At 37.3% G+C, this 7,271-nt stretch overlaps 1 long non-coding RNA gene across 1 annotated transcript; it reads right to left on the bottom strand.

Annotated features, from left to right (window-relative positions):
* Nucleotides 1-1,775: 1,775 nt before the first annotated feature.
* On the bottom strand, nucleotides 1,776-3,149 carry LOC127161164 (uncharacterized). The gene is made up of 3 exons (XR_007826973.1): nucleotides 3,054-3,149; nucleotides 2,766-2,839; nucleotides 1,776-1,973 (listed from the first exon to the last, which is right to left on the bottom strand). It is a non-coding gene; the product is annotated as an uncharacterized LOC127161164 (long non-coding RNA).
* Between the last annotated feature and the right edge of the window lie 4,122 nt (nucleotides 3,150-7,271).

Below are 7,271 nucleotides of genomic sequence, written 5' to 3'. Positions count from 1 at the left end.
CCTGTTCAGTGCTGAACTTGCAAGCAATTCCAGCTGCAGTGCTGAACCCATTTCCCATTAAGACTCTCTTTTCATCATCCTGTCTTCTTGTGCATTTGTCTAACATGGACAATAAGCCTTTTTGGGGGACTTAAATAAATTAGTGTCATTGTAAACCGTTAATATTTAAGAAATAACAGATTTTGAATGACCAGCTTCTTTTGCAATGACTGAAAGGGTCATCCCTTTCAGCCTTCATCTGGACAACCTCCTGTCGAGGGTTTCAGACACCTTGGAGCGGCCCGTCGTCTTGCAATCTCAGTGAAAATGAGAGGAATGCAACCAGTTAAATGGGGTTTGTCATATAAGGAAATTACCTGCAAATGCCTGATTAAACCTATGCCATGCTGGTTTCATCTGGTCAGGGCACAGCTGGCCCCATGACTGAGTCTATTTTTCCCATTTTTTTTTCCCCCCATTTCTGTCACCTTAATAAGAATGATCTCCCCATTGGATGTTCCTAATAGGAAAATCAGAGACAGACTGAAACTGAAAGTATAAACTTGTGTAATACAGTAAACATGTTTACACTACCCTAAATCAATGACAGAAATATGCTGTCCCAGTCACCCAAATGTTAAAAAAAAATAAATAAAAAATTGGGGGGCTACACATCTTTTCATTCTAATGACTTTATTACAGAAATATATCATGTATTGGGCTGATGTTTTAAACTTTATGTCAAGAAACCTTGCACAGGGCACAATTTCCAAAACTGTCCCAATCACCCTTGATTCACCCTAGTGCTTCTTTTTACTATGAAATGTCTTTGGTTTGCGCACATCCACATATGAAATCACTTGCATACATGCTTATACACAACTAAAGTATGCGTCTTTCGCATCAGAATTGTATATGTTTGTGAATTTTATTATGTATGTTAGTGCAAGTGTTTTTAGGCTTGTATGCATGCAGTGGCAATTCTAGAATTTTCATTTTAGGGGGCATAATAATAATAATAACAATAATAAATATAAATACAATAAAAATATTTGACTAATAGGTGTAGTAAACTTGATGCAGTATTCCACTGTATTGCCTAGATATGTATAACATTTCAGTACGGAACAAGCCAAAAACAAGTCTTCTTGATCTCACACACCCACATCTTTTTACGGTTTTCATTTCTAGTACAACCCTCTTTCTTTAGCTCCAATATGAAAAACTCTTTGCAAAATGCACTGTATCATGTATAAAATTCAAATGTAAATGGCAACATGAGTGTTTTATAAAGTATGGCATATATATATATAAAAAAAAAAAAAAAAGGTATTATATATTATATAAATGTGCTACTGCTGCTTTGTCATCTACAGTATACAACTAATTTAGCAGCATATCTCTGTTAAGTTATATACTACTCATAATTGCATGATCCCAATTTTCAATGCATATTATACTCTGCATTTTCTTTTTGACTGTACAAAAGACAACAAAGTCAAGTTATGTTTTATTTTGATATAACAACAAACTTTTACAATACTCAAAACAGGCATGCATACAAACATGCACAAAGTCTTTATTTTTTCATAAAATACAAATATACTCTCAAATCAGGCTTCAGTGAGCACCAGCTAATGCTTTTTTTTTTTTTTTTTTTTTTTTTAAACAAATGGTTTATAAAATATATCAGATGAAGTGACTTTTATTTGGTGTCTTTAATTACCTCCATGTTCCTTTTGGAGCTCAAAGGTTTGGTTTCCCATTTGTCTTCCATTGTAGGGACAAACATTTCTCTATGACAATATCTTAATTTGTCCTCCAAGAGAAAGTCCTACTGGTTTGAGACAGCATAAGGTTGAGGATGAGATACTTCTGGACTGATGTTCTTCATCATCTTGGGTCTTCTTCTGTGGTTTTTTGCAGTTATTTTAGACACCTCTTTTGTCCATGCAGCTTTGATCCTCTTTTCTGGATTTATTCCAATAAAGTATCTGAAAAATAAGAGGTGAAATGCTTCAGAAAAACTAGTCGATAATCAAAAGGAGAAGTCCACTATTTCATTCACAAATTTACTCACACCCTTGTGATCCAAGATGTTCATGTCTTTGTCTTCAGTCGTGAAAGATTTTTAACATCCAAAATGTAGTTTAAATGCAGCTTCAAAGGGCTCTAAATGACCCCAGCCAAGGAAAAAGGGTCTCATCTAGCCAAATGATGGGTCATTTTTATTTTGAAAAATCTATACTTTTAAAGCACAAAATCTCATGTAGCATAGGCTCTGGGATACGCGTCCACGATGCTACGTACTACTTATGTCAAAGTCACACAGAACGTTGAGTCACGTGACAGCCCCATAAGATGGACGAATGACTCGAAAAATCAGGGAATGACTGATCATTTCACTAGATAAGACTTCCTCAGCTGGGATCATTTAGAGCCCTTTGAAGCTGCATTTAAAATGCATTTTGGAAGTTCGGGACAACAATCAAGCCCATGGATATAATAAGGATCCAAAATGCTTCTGCTCAAAAACCATAATTTCTTTATGACTTAAGACAGAAAGACATGAACATCTTGGATGACAAGGGGGTGAGTAAATATTTGTTAATCACCCCCAAAGTTGTTGTTCTGGGAGGAAAAAAAAAAAAAAAAAAAAAAAAAAAAAAAAAAAAAAAAAAAAACACACTCTAATGAGCTACTTGTTGCAATATTCTACAGAGGCAATAAAACGATTATACTCAGAGTAGTAAATACTCCTTCTTATAATTTTCTTATTTACTTACCCTTATGCCGATTTAAACTCTGATGATGCGATAGATAATATTTAATGGAGATGTGATGTCTGTTTGTCCCTACACTGCAAAAGAAAACGGGGACCAAATTTTAATACCAACATATTTACAGTAAATGGAGGACGAAGGTAATTAATCGCATGGTTTAGCCAGTTTTCTGAAGCAATTCAATTTGTTTGGGTGACAAACAATTTTGCATTTTGCAATTCCAGTTTCTAATTTGTGGTTGTTTGGTCTGATATTTTGATATCAGACAAAATTACTGGTAATTAATCATACCTTCATGTTCCTTTTGGAGCTCGAAGGTTTGGTTCCCACTGGCCTTCCATATGGGCAAAACAGACATCAGTTCTCCACAACATCTTCATTTGTCCTCTAAGAGAAAGTCATACGAGTTAAAGACAGCATAAGGCGGAGTAAATAATGAAATAACCATTTTTAGGTGAATGATTTCTTGAACAAACAATAGGCAAACTTACATTTTCTTAAAGGAGGAGTCATCTGCTTCTCTACAAAGTCAGCTTTTGAACTACAAGGATAAGGAAAACAATTTAAAGAATAGATTGTTTCTCTAAGTAACCAATTACAGACATCCCCCACAAAAATAAAATAAAGTTAAAAAATAAAATATAAACTGACAGATTCTCTGTCCATCTGCTGCTATTTTTGCAATCGCTAGCAGCGCTTCGAGTACATTCACAGTAATAAGGAAGAATTATGAATTTTGTTCCTACACATGTAGCTTTTGCTTAGATGAAGTTTGGGACATGTTTCAGTTACACAAGTTGTATAATGGTAGTAAATCAAATGCAGTCGGAGCATATGCTAACAAGCTAACAATGCTATCACATTTTAAGAGGTTACTGTTCCATGATTAAAACGTGCTATCCTTTCATCAAATTATGCTTTGCTGGCTCTTTATAATGTTAATATTTATAAGTGCACCTGGTAAGATAAAACCTAAAGTATGGTTGCAAATAACAGCAGCAGATAATAGCCGGTTTTAACCTCACACTACAGTTGTAACCACAAACAAACAAAACATCATTCTACAGTCATTTTTTACTCAGATAAAAATTAAGACGTCCGAGTTAGAGGGGGAAAACAGTTTCTTACCCATTGTGTTACATGATGCCAGTCTGTACAAAGGGCTGACACTCCTGTGGTAACTTGCGGATTAAAACATGGTCACAAATCCAATTTAAATCCCAGAAGCTTAACTGGAGGTTTAAACCTTATTTTTTTAAAAGGAATAAGTACTTTAGAAATAAAGCAATAAACAGCAGTGCTCCCAAATGACCTCGTGCAGATAAACCAAAATGTTGTACAGTCTCTGCACATGGGAAAATATGGTATTATGCTGTTAAACAACAATATCAACTGTTGCTGGTCAACATATCCCACAATGCGTCGCAATACAGTAAGGCCCCTTCTGGCCTACATTGAGCTGATAACCACTGATAGCACCCATTCAATTGAGTGATATCCAAAAGGACTGTTCATTAATTTGATGTGCTTATGTTTTTAGGAATTTTCTAAAAATGCACAGCCACAATTTGTCAAATGAAGTTTGGACATTTCATACACTAGAACACGAGAAGCAGGTGGATGGAAGTAGCTGTGGAGTTCTCATCTTAAAGGTTAAAAAAAAATATATAAATAAATAAAAAAAAAAAAATTATATGATATCATGGAGGGAAGATATGAGGAAGTTTTACATCTCCTCACAAATGATGAGCTCTCGGTGCAGTACACCAGCACGTCAAACTTTAAGGCGGTATGCTGCAAAGTTCAGAGTCACAGGTTAGTGACAAAGTCAGTTTGTGCCAGAAGCACTGTGAATTGGGTATAATTTGAGCGCCAAATGTAAATTTGCAATCTGATATAAATTAAGAAGGCCAATGTATGGTTGCAGATGGCATGCTATATTATGGAGGAAGGCAGGCAGTTAAAAAAAAAAACAAGGAGGAGTGCACAGCATTGTTTTGCCAACTCCACATAAGCCCCATTGGAAGCCACTGTGGGAAACTAAAAACCCAAAATGCACTGAAAGAGTTCTGAAAAGTACTGGCCAGGCATGACAGCAGAGCCTGGAGAAAGAGAGAAAAAAATAAATTAAGGCATCTTCAGTCTGGGAGTATGTCAGCATGGATTTGACTGGGCCAGTACTTAATTTTATCGATCTTGAATTATTTGGATTGTTAGATCATTTGAGTGATAGGTTGCTTGACATTTCACAACCTCATTATCTGGGAAGGGATGTTAATATTTGTGATTAAATACAATAGGGGCACATGTTTTAGAACAAACGAGAGAGAGGGAGAGATAATGACTAACTAACTCCGTTTCCCGGACACGCTACCGCTCAGCCCTCAACCAGCTGAGCGGCTTTTAGTTGCGGTGCCATGCGACGGTACTGGACATCCTCTGGTGGACGGCTTGAGGCTCCTCCACCTTGTGCCGGACGGCGATGGCTTCTCTAGCTTGAGGGCAGCCGGCAGCGAGTCCCCCGTTCCCTAATCCTCCCCAACATGGCGGACGGCAGCAGGTTACGGCCTCCTGGCGAACAGCGCCGACTCCCTCCTCGACCCCGGAGCACGGCAGTGAGCCTTCCGTCCCACCTGCTCCAGCACATCCGCAGTCGTCCGGTCCTTTGTGTTGCCCAACCTCCTCAACACAGCGATTCCGTTCAGCAGCGAGGGCTCTTCTGTCCCTCCTTCTTCCCGGGTTTTGGCACCAATGTAATTCGTAGAACCGGAAGAAGGAGGCGGGAACCGGCGAACGTGTAAACACCTTAATAATAAAATAAACAAACACAAAAGTTAAGCGGCAGCCCCTCACGGACGACTGACGCACACAAAACACGAAATAAAGTCCAGGTCTGATCCATTCTCGTCTTCCACTGTCGTCGCTCCTCCTTTTATCCTTCTTCCGGTTCTTCTCCGTGGGACTCGAGACCGGTGAGTAGCACAGGTGTCGTTCATTATCATTAAACTCCACCGACCTCGCTCCGCTCCCTCGTTACAAACTGTTTTATTTTTATATTTGTTAATGAGCAGAAAAGTTTATTTAAATTATATATATATATAATTTATTTATTTTTTTCCTGAATGGTGAACAATTACCAATTTAAAGCCCAGGGTGTGCAGGGATTTCACTGTTTTAAAGGTTTAAAGTTAATCTTCACTGATTAAAGTTTTACGAAGTTTAGGAATGAGAGCTGTGGGAGAAAAACAGACTATATTTATAAATTCATGAACCTACATTACTTGTATTACTTCAATAAGAGGGATGTTGTTTTTTTTTTTTTTTTTTTTTTTTATTCCCTCGCTCACCACCAGATGTTGCCCTTTCACTATATTGACTCTTGCCTTGTCTAAATACTCACACTTGCAGTCTTTGCACTTGACCAATTGACCACTTATGTGGCATATTTCCTGTATTTGGCTCAAGTGTTCAAGTGAGGATGAAGACCACATGTGTGTGTTGAACTTTTCATTACCTGATGGGACACACTTAGTGTTATAGAAATGCAAGTTTTCTTTTTTTTTTCTTCAATACTTGTGTTTTAAAATCAATGTCCAAATGTCTGTTCGGTGGTCCCTATAACAGATGACTCAACTTAATTTGCGGTGCTTCTAAATAAGTGATAAAAAAGCAATTACAAATGTTGTACTTAAATGTCACCACTACTCGTCTTTGCACCAATAAAACGTGCAATACTTTGTGTTTCTACCAAATTAGATGTAATATTTAAGTATAACAATTAATATTTAACTTACATTGGAAAGGTTTCTGTGACCTCTCATGAGATCTCAGCAAAAAGTCTCACAATTAATTTCCCAAACATGATGCATGATGGGATATACTCAAAAACTATAAGCCTCAAATACTGCTACTAAGCGGTATTCAGTGGTGTATGGTGTAGGTTTAGTGTGTGTTAAGGGCACTGCACTTTGGCATGTTTAAGACCTTACACTTACACTTTGCACTTACTTCCTGTCACACACACGTGCATTCAAGTGGCCAAGACTGCAAGTGTGGGTATTTGGACAAGGCATGTGACACTACACAGACTTCCACATGTCACCACAAACTACATTTCCCATGCTCCACTTCACTGATTACATTCTGAAGCTATACAATATCTTTATGCAAATAACAGAAGCTTTTAATCGCTGAAAATGATCCCGCTCCATTAATGCGCTCAAATCTCATTCAAAAAGATACTCCTGAACATCAGCATGACACAGTCAGTCACAAGACACCCAAGAGCCAGTAGCATTTCACAACCAAGGCTTGCTTCTTCTGGCAGCATTTTTTGAATTGGCATGCCTTTCTCAGGCGCTCTGTAACAATAATCTCCTCACAATGTTTACATTTGTGTGTACACAAAAAGCATAAAATATAAACTAATACAGCACTACTGTTTAAAAAAATAAAAAAAAAAAAATAAATACAAACCTGATGGTTTAAAGTTAAACCAGTATCATTAAT

The sequence above is a fragment of the Labeo rohita genome, unplaced genomic scaffold (assembly GCF_022985175.1).
Source record: "Labeo rohita strain BAU-BD-2019 unplaced genomic scaffold, IGBB_LRoh.1.0 scaffold_569, whole genome shotgun sequence".
Taxonomy (NCBI): Eukaryota; Metazoa; Chordata; class Actinopteri; order Cypriniformes; family Cyprinidae; genus Labeo; species Labeo rohita.
The sequence above is the reverse complement of the archived record's forward strand: the minus strand, read 5'-3'. Positions and strand labels throughout refer to the sequence as shown.